We start from the raw sequence: 15,355 nt of genomic DNA, 5'->3' as shown, positions 1-15,355 counted from the left end.
TGTTTATAAAATAATTACATAAAATTTTCTAAATAGAAATTTCTCAATGAAAATCTTTAAATTACTTATTCACTTATAAATATACCTTAGCACCAAATGCTAGGAATGAAAATATTTACTTGTTTCAGACTTTGTGCAACCTTTAAGGGACAACGGTTCATTTCAAAATTTTCAAGCAATTTACATTTAAAAAGTATACTTCTAAGTGTCATCATGATCCTCACTATAATTTAGGTTGCTTTTAAGTTAATTTGTTATTGATTCAACCAGAAGGTTAATTATATCCTGCAGTTCTTCAGTTCTCAAATTATTGACCCAGTAAAATCAATTTGTAGTCAGACAAATTTTAAAAAGTGCTTTCTCTCCATAAATATAATGGTAGCTTTTGAACTGTTGTGAGTTCTCCCAAACTTCATGGTTATCTGGGCCTTACACTGTTTTTATCTACAGCAATTGTATTTTATTGATGTATATCTTGTGTTTGACAAAGGACTTGAAAGAATTACCTAGAACACTCCAACCCTGCATTCGGTTTGATAGTTCAGTATTAGGTAAGAGCCATATGAAACTGTCATTTTTAAAGTCAAAATGATTAAATATTAGCAATTCCATACAATTGAATCTAATAGTTTTGTGTCCTTTTATATACCCTAGAAAAGAAATGAGTGTTTATGAAGTATTAGGACTGCCTATGCCTGGCCACATAGATATTAAATATTCTGTTGAGATGTATACTCTTTATAAGGAAGCAACAGCCAAACTGACCTAATCATAGAGGATTAGATAAGTTATTTATTTACAGATTGATACAAATACTGCACTGATTCTCTCCTCCAAGTTAGGAAAGTAGTCAAACCCAACATTGTGTCATGAAGAGAAATATTGGAGCAGAAGTCAGGGACCCGAATTGCATTCCAGGCTTTTTAATTTCCTGCCTGTGTGAGATTGAGCCAGGCACCACTGCTTAGTCATTCTTTGGGTCTCAGTAACCATTTTGGTATTAGCTTCCCAGGGAGGCCTTCCCTGAGTATCACTAAAATTGAGGTCTCCATAGCACCCTCTGCTTTCCCTTTTCTAAAAGCATTTATCACACTAAAAATCATTTATTTAATATCAGTGTTTCTTTCTAAAGAAGTATGAGGGCCAGGAGATGGTTGTCTTGTTTATTCCTTTATCCCTGGTACCTAACACAACGCCTGACACACAGTGAATGAACTATGTGCGTTTGTTCAATGAATAAGTGAATGAAATGAACTTAATAATTCAAAGTCTCAGCTTCATCACTTATAAAGGGCAAATAATAGTGCCTGCCCTGCCGCTCCCAGGGTTGCTATGGTGTTGAGACAAGGTTATTGGGTAGACTCAAGTGGGACAGAGGGTACACATTTCACCTCTCCACTATGAGACATCTCCCAAAATCCAAGAGGGTTAGTGTGTGTAAAAGTGTGTCATAAGTTTCAGAGCTCTCTCCAGGCAGAAATGGCTATTAGCTTTCATATAACTAAAGATATTATCATATCCACAATATAAAGATTTCATTAAGGTGTCCTTCCACTGGGCTAGGCTTCTCATGACTACCTACACATATTTTCTTTTTCCCAATTCATTACATGTACCATTTCACCCCAATCTCCTTACCTCTACCCAATTTGACTATTTGTTTTCACTCATTGTGAACACATCCAAATCATAAAGATCCTATATCAAGTAGAATTCAGAGAGAAAAACAGAAGCCATTCTAAGTATTCCAAGTAGAAGGGGTTTAATACAGAATTAGAGGCTTATTCATCCATTGGAAGGGTTGAGAACAAAGGCCAGAAGAGTAGCTACCAAAGATCCTTGCTGCTTGCAACACCGAAGTGGGCAATTCTCAAAAATTTCCCCACAAGGTTTTGCAAACCTCAAGAGTCTCCAGGAAGCAACAGCCAAGGGTCCCAGTGGTGTATAACATCAGTGATACACAGGATCTTAGCAAACAAGCCGCTGAAAAACTCATGCAGCTGCTCGCAACTCTGCCTATAATTTCTCCAGGAAATAATGGCTTCTCCTAATGCAACTTTAAATCCCATGAAGACAGAAATAAAACTGCTGCAATTAGATCAATTAGGAAAGAGTAGTCACTCATTTCTACCTCTTGTTTCCCGTTTCCTCATATTTTGGCAGTGGAAGAAATGGTTTCATACATGTCACTGAATATAAACAGCATATTAGATAACACTACAGTTCTGCAAGATGTTGTCACACCACCTGAGATATAACTGTGTCTTCAGAAGTTGCTGTGGGTTAAGAGGGTCTATATAAGTCCTGTGAATCCTGTAGGCATGAATCCAATACCTTTTTACATCTCTTAGATCAACTTTATTTGGAATGCTATAACACAGTGAATAAAATATGGAGGGTTTTCTATCCCTCCCCAGATGCACGTGTGTTTTGCTTCTGTCCCTCCACCAATGGTTTTGGGGATGAAAGGATGTGTCATTCTAAATTTCCCCATCCTCTGCCCTGACAAAGGGTCCTAAGACTGTTTCTTAGGAGTAAAGAGTCAGGGAAGTAGATGTTGTTTCCTACCTGTCTCCGCAGGTCAGCTGATCACTTCCAACACATCTGCATCTCCAAGGTGGGGCCTCTTTCTGGTATTTAGGGCAGTGATTTTTCTGTTTTATTCACTGCTGTATTTCTAGCACCCAGGAGTCTGCCCGGCTGGTGCATGGTGATACTTGATTGTGATGATTGGATGGACACATATTAAATAAGAAAGAAAGCCATTAACTCAAATGATACAATTTAAATTCAAAAAAATACCTAAAATGTTTAGACAATCTGGTAAATTTCTCTCTTTGAATAAGATGTTCTTATGATCTTTCCTCACATATAAATGTTCTTACCAGCCTATTCAAAATATATTATTCCTTTAGGGACACACTTAAGTTGAAAGCATTCACTGATGGCTCAGACCATGTACTGTCATTGTTGTTTTCATCAGAAACACAAAATTAGAGACTTATTCACCGTGGCAGAACTTGGATATTTATTCTAAGGCAGATCTGGATTTAAATCTCAGATCTTCTATGTGCTAGTTATGTGACTGTGGCTGAATCAATCTTTTTTACCCTGTTTTCCTATCTGTGTGATTAGGGTAACTACAATATCTACCAGTGTAACTATGATAGCTACCTTAGAAATTGTGCATATGTATGCATACATGTGTGCATGTGTATAAGAGCTCATACAGTATTTATCAGTAATTTATAATAAGCAATAATTTTTATTTATCATGCTTTTATTTTTCATTGTTTCATGTGATCATATCCTATCACTGTGACAAAACTGTAAACTCTCTAGGATCAAAAGGATGGTTTTGAGATTTGAGTCCCCTTAGTAGGAAAATAATATGCACTAGGGTCATAATTCCTTTACAAGTGAATCATATAGAATATGGAAATGTTAACATAGAGGGCAAAAGTATTTCCTTTTGTATTTTTTTCTCCATTTCTATTTCATAGAGTACCCCCCGACCCCTTTCCCATTTTTTATTACATCACCCATTACCTGGATTAGAATCTGGTTGAGAAACATTTGTTTTATCTTAGCAGAAACAGAGCTAACCCCCAGGGAATCAAATTCTTTCCATTCCACACACTCTTCCTTAGTCCCCATCTATACACAAGACACAGTGCAGGACACAAGCATGATCCAGACACGTTCCCTGCACTTAAAAACCTTGGATATTGGGAATCATCAGAAGCTTGGGTCTGAGACAACCTGACTTTGCCTGGAAGAACAGGAAATCTAAATTGTAACAAAGAGCTGATACCGGGTACCCCCCTAAAACAACATTTCATTGTTCTTTCTTCTTGCCTTTTGTAAATAATGACAATATCATACATTGACATGGTGATTCCTGTAACTGAAGGCATATTTGCATGTTTTACCTCATTTTATCTTTGCTTCATCCCTGTTGGGTGGAACAAACATTGTATTTTAATTTAACAAACAGAAAAACCAAGGCTTAGAAAGGTTACATTTCTTTAAATGAATGAAACAGGTTATTATTTGTATGACCTGGAGCCTTATTTAAAGTCTTCTGACTACTTAATTTATGTTCTTTTCCCAGAAATGTGATAATAAGAAATTATTTCAAAACCTGGATTACAGAAGGAAGAAAAGGGAGTGTGCAAATAAGTGGTAAGTGTGGGTATCAAGAGATACAGTGCTGCCAGTGACCATGACCTCCCTGGGAGAGGGTCTGGTGTAATAAATGAACACAAGAACTAATGTCAGAAGACCACTTATTATCTATTTCACTTCAGATAAGAAAATAAACTGCCCTGACCACCACATACTTATTAGGCTGGCCAAAATCTAGAACTCTGACAACATCAAATGCTAGCAAGGATGTAGAGCAACAGGAACTCTCATACATTGTTGGTACGAATGCAAAATGGTACAGTCACTTTGGAACACAGTTTGGCTGTTTCTTGCAAAACTAAACATATGTTTGCTATATGATACAGCAATCAGGTCCCTTGGTACTTACCCAAGGGAGTTAAAAACATATGTCTGCACAAAAACCTGCTCACGGATGTTTATAACAGCTTTATTCATAATTGCCAAAACATGGAAGCAACCAAGATGCTCTTCAGCAGATGAATGGATAAAAAATTGTAGTGCATCCAGAAAAAGAAAGGAATATTATAAAGCACTAAAAAAAAGTGAGCTATCAAGCTACAAAAAACATTAAAGCTCTTTAAATGCCTATTATTAAGTGAAAGAACCTCATCTGAAATGACTAAATACTGTATGATTTCAACTATATGACATTAATGAAAAGGCAAAACTATGGAGACAATAAAGAGATCATAGATATAGAGAACAGACTGGTGGTTCCTTGTTGTTGTTACTGTTGTTTTTCATACCTGCACCCATCTCGGGATTGCCCTTGGCTGATGGGGGCTACCTAGCCCAGAGTTGTTTAAAAGGTTCCATTCTGCTTCTTCCAGGGAATCAATCAATTCTCCAAGGAGCCCTGATTTCTTATAATGGAGAAATGTATTTAAAAACCAAATTCAGAGTACTGGGAGTGCTCATTTCTACTGGGGAGTGACTGCTTCTAGGCTTTCTTAGTGGACAGAGCTAGAAACTATGTGTATGGATAATAACTCAGGCATACATGTATACATATCTATATTCATTTATGACTCTATCTTATACATATTTTTAAAAATACCCATGTGCTTTATTGATAACTCCAACCCAGCACATCACAAGGTTTATTCTCACCTTCAACTCTATCATGATTTGTAATTTATTTATCAGACAATTAAGAAATATAGCTCTTATTATCTATAGTATATTTACTTTTCTGTTCAACCCTAGTATACATATAATTTCAGAGTTGCTAATGCATACCCCTTTGAGAAATGAATTTACTAACTAGAGTACAGCATTTGTGGACAGTTTTTTTTGTCTTTAACCTTCAGTATCTAGTCAAAACACTGTTTCCAAAGTTATTTAGGTTGGTTCCTTTGTTTCTGACTTTCTTTAGTTGGTTATGTTAGTCACTTGTAACAGAGTTAGAATCTTTTGTCATAGTCTGCATTTCATTTTAGGTTCCTCTCCACAATCTTGTAAATAGTTTACAATTTTCATACAGTAAACTTCACTCAATGTGACACATAGTTCTATAGACTTAACCAATTCAATGAGTTGTGTATCTTTACCACAGTTCCATATAGAACAGCTCCATTATCCCCCAAATTCCCACACACTTCCTCTTTATAGTCAACTCCTATTCCCAAGCCCAACCCCAGGCAATCACTGATCTACGTTTCACTTCTATAGTTTTTCTTTTCTGTAGAATGTCATATAAAAGAAACCACACAGTATATAGCATTTCGTGTTTAGCTTCTTTCACTTATAATGATCTCTGAGATGTATCCATGTGATTTTATATATCAGTAGTTACTTTGTTTTTTATTATGGAGTAGTATTGAAATTATACAATTTTTTTGAATATTTATATGTTGGTGGACATTTGGACTGCTTTCCATTTTTACTACTATAAAGTTGTTATGCACATTCATGTACAGGTCTTTGTGTGGACATATGCTGTCATTGCTCTTGAATAAATTATTAGGAGTGAGATTGCTGAATCATGTGGGAGGTAAATCTTTCATTTTTCAGCCAGTTTTCCAAAGTGGCTGTACTATTTTGCATTTTTAATAAATCTTTTAAAAATTTTATTCAATTTATGTGAAATAAAAAAATTTACCCTTATCTCTCCCCTCACCCCCTACCTCTAGCAACTACCAATCTCTTTTTTATACCTGTGAGTTTGGTTTTTGTTTAGTTTAGTTTAGTTTAGATTCTACATAAAAGAGAGATCATACAATATTTTTTTTGTCTTATTTCACTTAACATAATGCCTTCAAAGTCCATCCACGTTATTGCAGATGGCAAGATTTCATTCTTTTTTATGGCTGAATAATATTCCCTTGTATATATACCACTATTTCTTTATCCATTCATCGATTTATACACCATGAGTTTGTTTCCATATCTTGGCTATTGTAAACAGTGTTATAATAATGAGAGTGGGAATATATTTTTAAATTAGTGTTTCTTTTTCTTTAGATAAATAACCAAAAATGGAATAGTTGGAATATAAGGTAGTTCTATTTTTAATTTTTTGAGAAAACTTCATACTGTTTTTCATATTGGTTGCACCAATTTAAATTCCCACCAACAGTATATGAAGTTTCCCTTTTCTCTACATCCTTGTCAACACTCATTATTTCTTGTCTTTCAGATAATGGCCATTCTAATAGGTATGATGTGATATCTCATTGTGGTTTTGATTTCTATTTCCCTGATAATTAATGATGCTGATAATTTTTCATGTACCTGTAGTTCATCTGTATGCCTTCTCTGGAAAAATGTCTATTTAGATCTTCTACCTATTTTCAAATTGGATTGTTTGTTTGTTTGTGCTATTGAGTTGTATGAGTTCTTTATATATCTCAGATATTATCCTCTTATCAGATATATGATTTGCAAATATTTTCTCCCATTTAGTAGGTTGACTTTTCATTGTGGTCATGGTTTCCTTTGCTGTGCAAAGGAAAAAATATATCTATCTCTAGATATAGATAGATAGATAAAAGATATCTCTCTGTCATGCGGCTTTAATGAGACTCTCTGGATTACATATCACTTTCTTCAAACCACAGGAATCAAATGGGGTACAAACAGGAAGCAGTGTTTTTTAACAAGCTTAATTCTGTTTCATTGTCCTATGAGGAGTGAGATACAAAAGGTCAATAATCCTTCTGATATTATTAGCAAATGTGACAATGTGGAAACACAATGTCATGCTCTGAGCAGATAGAAGGTCCAAGTGTGTGAATGTGTGTGTGTGTGTGTTGTGAGAGAGAGAGAGACAGACAGAGAAAGGAAGTCTGGAAAATGACAAGCATAGAAATTATTTTTTTTTAGTAAACACCTGGTGAAGGGCAATTTAACCTCCTGATATGAATTCTATACATTATCACTTCTTCTGGACTCTCTCTCTACTAATTGACCCATTTTCTTCTGTATATTCAAATTCTTTTCCTATAACATATAAACAATAATCATCTCTCTTCTTTTAAAGACAAATTAAGGTCTGTCATTGACCTCATAACTCATATCTCCCTTTTTTCAGAAGTACTTTTCTGTGAAGAGTATTTTCTCTTTCCATGTGAAGAAAAAAAGTAGTGGTTCTTAGGAATTGGTGGGGGGAGCAAAGGATGAATAGGCAGAGGACAGAGGATTTTTAGGGCAGTGAAAATATTCTGTATATTTTTACCATGGAAACATGCCACTGTACATTTGTCAAAACCCATAGAATGCAAAACATCAAAAATAAACCCTAATGTAGATCATGGATTTTGGGTGATTATGGTTTGTCAGTGCTGTGGATCTCAGTTTTGTCCTCTCAACTGTGAAGAGTATGATGACAATAAATGCATGCATTACACCTCACAGGCTTGTTATAATGATCCAATGGTATAATGTGTGTTAAAAGTACATAAATATAAGCTAATGGATTTGATATCTCTAAACATGTTAGCCATTGTCATTATGACTTGACATAGCTTGGGCCTGATATCATAAATGTTATGAAAGTACAACTCAGGCTCAGATACTGACTCTTGCTGCCAGTGCAAACCCAGTTCCAAGGTCAGAACATAAAAATAGTGGGAGAAAAAGAAAAATCCAGAACAATATAACAGCAGCAAAACCAAAATTGTGTCAGACTGACCTGGAATAGAATTCTCATTCAGGGATATGTGAGACAGGTGTTCTTGAGAAAGTTCTTAAACTTCTTTCAAAGTTTTAGTATCTTTGAAGATGGAGATAAGACATCCTGTTTTAGTATTCTTGACAGAACTTAGTGAGAAACATAAATGAAATTTTTAATATTGTACCACATATAGATATTTGAAATATATTATTTTATTATTCCAGTCTAAATTGAGAGACTGGAATTGACAAATACACACTACTATATGTAAAATAGATAACTAATTCCTGTTTCTTTTCATTTATATATTTGTCAAACCTTATTTTAATATCTGCTATTTGCCAGATTTCATGCAAAACACAGGGGACACTGGCCTTTTCTCTCCTCTGCCCCTTACTTTAGAAATGATCATTCCAAAGGCTAAGAGCCGTTATCAATGTCCTGCTTCCATAAAGTAAGATGATTCAACTCCTCACACCCTCTCCCCCTCAGAAAGAGCTATTGGTTAGCAAGTCCAAATACAAATAAAGTCTACTGTGATTTAGCAGAAGAAACACTATAACAGAAGTAAGAGGAGAAGAGAAGTAGGTATAACCAGCATTGATTGAGTCAGAGATGAGAAGAAGAAGTAACCAAGTACTGGGCAGAACCTGAATATGCCCAGCCCTGAAAGAGGTGAGGATCAGAAGAGATCTGAGTATGGAGTAAAGAATATTTTTTCTTTGTTGATATTTTCATTCAATAAATATGTATTGAGTGCCTATTATTTGCCATTATTTGCTTCAATGTGCTGAATCTAAGACACCCTTACTGCAACCAGGTGGTGATACCTCAGAATTTAGGATTTATTACAAGCCATGGTTTAAAGGTATAAAATATTTCAGATGCCATTACCAATCCCCAAAGTCATTTAGTCACCAGTATGAGCTATAATGGATTATTGATCTCATAGACTATTAAGGCTCCCAAACGTCTATCATAGGCTATTGGGTTAATCGGGTGACTGAACGTGCATACTTATTTGCCTATTGTCTGTCTTCATTCTCATGTATAAGTCCTCCTCTGGAGTTAATGGGAGTTATGTGCCTGCTTTCAAGGGTGAAAAGACACTTTTTTTTTTTTTTTTTTTAGGTTTCATGCTTCATATCCCAGTGAAATAATAGCTCAGAGAATGAAGCCTCTGAATGTTTAGACTTGAATCCTTCAAATGTCATATTCATTTATGTGTCCATCATCATTAAAACTGTTCAGAAGTAAGGTCCTGGCAAATTTCATTTTAATTTAGATTCTTTGTGAAGCTGAAATACATACACGTATTAGCTCTTGCATCCTCAGTGGTTTCATGTTTGTGTTTTGCATTTGGGTAGGAGTGTGTGTGAGTGTGTGTGTGTGAGAGAGAGAAAGAGACAGAGACAGAGATAGGGAGTCAGAGACAGAGAAGGCAAGAGTACCATGCAGCTTTCTGTCAACGTTCTAAAATTAAATAACCTTAGCTGAGAGCCCGCTCATGATTTGCCAAGAGAAGAAACTGCCTGAAAAAGTGTAATCCCCTTAAAAATAAACTACATAATGAAAATACTTGCATAGTTGTCACCATAAAACAACAAATATACATCTTTATATGCATGAAAGAGATATTTCAAGAAAGAGCAAAACAATGTCACAGTGAACATATCTTTTCTGTACAGAAAGTCAATCAAGTGGCAAATTCACTCTAGTCAAGTTGTTGACTTAAATAAGCGTGATTACTCATTGGGAATGTATATAGGTATTTCTCTCAGAAATGCCTTGTGCAATATCCCAGAAGCTCAGGAAAATTATATGAAACCAATTATAAGGGTTGCTTCCTCCCAGCATCACTCCAGGCAGAGGCAATATAAAGGAGGCTCAGAGATACTCCACACAGAATCAAAACCATGCAATTGTGCGTCCAGATTTAATTTAATTTTTCATTTGCTTGATGAGGAACCTGAGACCATAGAGGTCATAGGACTTGCTCAAGCTCTTCTAAAAATAGGCAAATCATGGGTAAGAACGCACTTCCTTGTTTCTCAAAACATCTTCTGTTCCCTCTCACATCTCCTCTCATACATGATGGTCTGAAGGAAAATTATAACAAATAGTTTCAGAGTCTCTAGACAAAAAACTGCCTATTGCTTTAATCCATGTCTGTTGACTGAATAGGCATCCATGCCTGCCTATGGCTTCATCCATGTGTATTCTCCACTTTTAAAATTGTACATATCATTATCATATGCTATTTTAAACTAAGGATACCACTGTAGATAAGATGTCTATTGAGGTTTAATAATCATACATAATTGCAGTCTTTCATTTATTAAATCTATACTAGAGTTTAGCAAACATCTGGAATATTCTGTAGGAATTGTTGCAGTGCTCATTTCAGGTATAAATGAGTAAGCATACACTAAAGCATACACTAAAGATACTCCATGATAGAGAACACAGCACCATTTCACTGATGGCCTCAAAAACCCTGTTTGCTTCTCAGGACTTATCAAATCTTTCTCACCTTCCCAGGTCCAGCTTAAGATTCATCTTATCCATGGAGCCTTTTGGGACTTCTTCCCACCCTGATCTGCCATCTCTGCATTACATCTGTGCTTACAGCCTTTGGGCATAGTCTGCTTTTTATGGTTTTTCAGTTTTTCATAGAGGTTACCTATGCCTTTCAGGCTAGTTTAATCAGGAAGAAGAAAATATTCTCTGCAATTCAGGGTCTGTAATCATCACCAGCTCTATTACATCACAGGAAAAGGGTCAGCATATGAATTAAGTTTGTGAGCACACCATTGGGATGAACACAACAGACACTCTCATTGACTTTCTTTATGAATCTACGCATTCTACTTGTTTTGACCAAAGCCCATGTTCTGGCTGCAGACTAATAAGCCATGATTTTTACCACCCAAGCATGAGTTTAATTACTTGAGCATGCAGGAGAGGAGAAATTAGCTTAGAAAAAACAAAAATGTAATCATATTAACAATGCCTTGCATTTTCACATCTGTAGTCACTCTAGAGTTTAACAGTCACATGCATTTTTCACATTTACATATCACAATTAATCCTTGTTATAGTTTATCGAATAGGTAGTATAAAATAATAGATAAGATTGTGAGTTCCTAGTCAGACAGACCTTTGTTTTAATCTAACATCCTTTATGATTTTAGTTTCCTCAGCTCTAAAGTTGGGATAATAATGTCCTTACTTTTATTGTAAATGTTAATGGAGACAATGCATATAAAGCAACTAATTCCTGGCAGAAAAAGAGTGATCAGTAGATCTTAATTATTAATATTATTGTTTTTCTTTATAATTATTGAACTATTATTATTGCAAAAGAATTACTTCCTGCCATTCCCCCTTATTCATAAAGTTCCTGGCTTAGTGTCTGCACTAACAAATTCCCTCAGTTATCTTGGGTGACTGTAATATCCACACACACCTCACGGTCTGTTGACCTCCTCATGCCCTAAAACCTTCTCCTCCACTCACCTCAGCCTCCCACTCATACAGGCATAGTTGTTCCTTTCCATTAACCGAGTTTCTCTGTACCCACACCACTAATTCAAGCTTCCTTCTTTCTGGCCATGGTCTCCTTGTCTTGCTTGTTTAAAGTCACGTGGATCATTACATCAGCACTTCCTTTTATTTATACATTTGCCTACACATTTTATCTCTCCTGCCTCTTTTTATTCCAAGTTTAGAATTCATGGTCTTCACCCTCAAACTCTCTTGCCAAACTTAACCTTTCCTTCCCGTCTAATTTTTAAAATAAAACCCATGTAGAAAATCCCATCCTGGGACTTCCCTGGTGGTGCAGTGGTTAAGAATCTGCCTGCTAATGCAGAGGACACGGGTTTGATCCCTGGTCTGGGAAGATCCCACATGCCATGGAGCAACTAAGCCCGTGCACCACAACTACTGAGCCTGCGCTCTAGAGCATGTGTGCCACAACTACTGAAGCCTGTGCACTCTAGGGCCCGTGTGCCACAACTACTGAGTCTGCAACTACTGAAGCCCTCGTGACTAGAGCCTGTGTTCCTCAACAAGAGAGACCACCGCAATGAGAAGCCCACTCACTGCAACGAAGAGCAGTCCCCACTTGCCACAACTAGAGAAACCCACGCAGCAACGAAGACCCAACGCAGCCAAGAAAAAAAAAAAAGTTAAAGAAAATCTCATCCCTGGTTATACCTGTTTTATCATTCCTTTACCTAGAAGGTCAAAAGTTGTTTTGAGAAAATTACTTAACAGAGTACAATGAAACTGATTTAAATTTATGATAATAACCTCAGTAGGTCTTCTAAATACCTAAATAATTCTACTGTGTTTCTCTAGGTAATGCTTCACCTACTTTCTACAAGAACTATTTCAGACTTCCTCATTTGTCTTCAAACCTCTGAATATCTCAGTTCTTCCCTTACTTTAGTTGGTAGCCTTATCTCTTAAATCACACTATTGCTTCTCTCTCATATGTTCATGTGTGTGTGTGCATACACACACACACACACACATACACAGAGAGAGAGACTCAAACACACACACATACAAACACAAACCTGAAATGTTCATAACCTTCAGGTTTTGGCCCTAGATTCTTCTTTCCCTACATTTCCTTCCTTCTGAATACCACACAGTGGGTTTTCCCAAGATGGTCTCACCTATGCCCAAAGCATCAGTTACTATCCATATATCATGGAGTTTCTAATTTATATCCAGTTCAGATCTTTCTTTTGAGTTCCAAATCTATATTCTAACTTGACTGCCTTGGCATCTCCACCTGAATGTCTCAGGGGCATCTGAAATCCAACATGCTGAGGACTGAATTCACCTTCCCCTTCAAACCAATTCTCATTATTTTCTGTCTCAACAAATGACAGGACCATCTATCCATCCCAATGCCCAAATCAGGAATCTATAAATTATTCTTTAATCCCCCTTCTCCTTCAACAAGTCTTATTGATATTATCTCAAATCTCTAAAATCTGTTTATTTTTCCTCTATCTTCAATAACACCACCACTACCTCTGTCAACTCCTGTCTACACTGCCATACTCTCTCACTGTAAATCTTTACAGGTCATATGCCCCCTCATTGTTCATTATCTAGCCCAGACTCCTCATTTACTTAAAACATAAATCTGATCATGTTGTTCTTATGTTTAAAATCTTTCCAAGATCTCACAACCCTGTTAGAATAAAGTCAAAGTTCCTGAACATACATTGCACTACCATAGAATCAGACCCCTGCTTACCCCTCCAGCCTCATCATAGATAATCCACCTCCTCATTCACTATACTTTCTAGGCTACAATTTCCATGAGGGAACTGCCATGCTATTTCATCCACCATCTTTTTCTCAGTAAGTATAAAAAGGCCTGGTACCTGGATGGTGCCAAATAAACACTGGTCAAGTGATTAATTAGTAGCTAAGTGACTTGATCAAGATTCTTAGTACAATGGAAAGAAAAGCCCAAATTAAGAACCCAGAAAAATTTTCTAGCAGAGCTCAGACTAGTCTCATCATTAACATATTAGTGATGAACTGAGTTGAATATAGGCCAGGAAAAAGGAAGGGAAATGAATGGTATCTTTTCTGCAAGATGCATGTCCACAATCCCTTTGATCATTAAGATAATTAACACTGACTAATTGGTTGTTCTAAAATATCACCAAAAAAGGAGGAAGAGAAGGAGGAAGAGGAGGAGGAGGAGAAGGAAAAGAAAGTGAAGAAAAAGAAAGAAAAGGGAGCCAAGTAGAGAAGGAAGAGGGGAAGAAAACAAGGGGAGGAAGAAGAAAACAGCCATGGTTGAGTAGAATTCACATCCCACCTATCATTATAAGTTGTTCATTAGAAGTGTAAGATAACTGTACAGCAGAGAGGTTTAAGAAAAGCAAAACTGAAACCATTTTGTCTTCATTTTCCTCCTTAAAATGTTTCTCTTTCATTTTACCTTTATTGGGTAAATGGGTCTTGAAAATCATCTTTTTTAGCACTGCAAACTAAACAAGCTCTTGGCTTTTCTCATACAAAAGAGGTGCCATAATTTCATGCCTTTGCAAACACACACTGTGAACAATCAAGGGAAAAAGAAAATTAAAAACTGATTCTGCTGTTTATTCTCCTCATTTATTTTATCAGTCATCTCAGTCTTACACTGAATAACAATCAACAGGATTTGACAGACACACCTAGGGGAGGCTAGACATATTCTCTCAAAATCTCAAGAAAGCTGGAAAGGAAAGTCAAATAACAATGCTTTGGGGAGGCATCTCTAATTATGCAAATAAAAGTATCAGCATCAACATTTCCAGGCAGTGTAAAACTTCTGAAATCAGAAGTTACAATGGGATATCAATAATGTAAAACCTGGAGTTTCTCTATCACAGACTCAAATATTTGACAGCCCAAAACCATAACAAGCAAACAAACAAACAAACAAAAAAACTCCAGAATAATACAGATTCAGAAGAATTGCAACCAATGACTAACCTTTATCTGTACCTGCATCCTGATTCTTCCTCCTTGAATTTTGGTAGTTTGGAGTTCACCTTGAGGCCCATGATGATCTCTTTAGCATAAATTCCATTTATACCTCAGCAGCATCATGCATAAAACCAAATTATCCATCAGAGAAAAGTGTGTCATTTATGCAACTCTCCTCAAGAATTTGGGTGGGAGCTGTGCAGGATGGGAGTCATTTACTTTATCCTTAAGCATCAACATTACAAGTAATAGGGGTGCCTAACTTTACTTAAAACACCAAGAAAATATGCAACACTACAAACGAATGCTACTGAATCTCAATCACATAAACGTTACCGTTAATATTTGTATCTGTCAGTAATAATAATTAATAAATGTTTCACTGCTCTCTTTAGTCCTAAATTTCAGTAGGACTAAATTTCAGTCAAGCAGCCAATCAGTAAGTATTTATTGAAGATTTGTTGTAAGTCGGTTTCCCTGGAAACAAACTCTGTGTTGGATATTTGCCTGCAGGAGTTTATTGAAGATCAGCACCTGCAGGAGAGTAAAGGACACAGG

This window comes from Hyperoodon ampullatus (genome assembly GCF_949752795.1).
Source record: "Hyperoodon ampullatus genome assembly, chromosome: 7".
Taxonomy (NCBI): Eukaryota; Metazoa; Chordata; class Mammalia; order Artiodactyla; family Ziphiidae; genus Hyperoodon; species Hyperoodon ampullatus.
Note: the sequence above shows the minus strand (reverse complement) of the source record.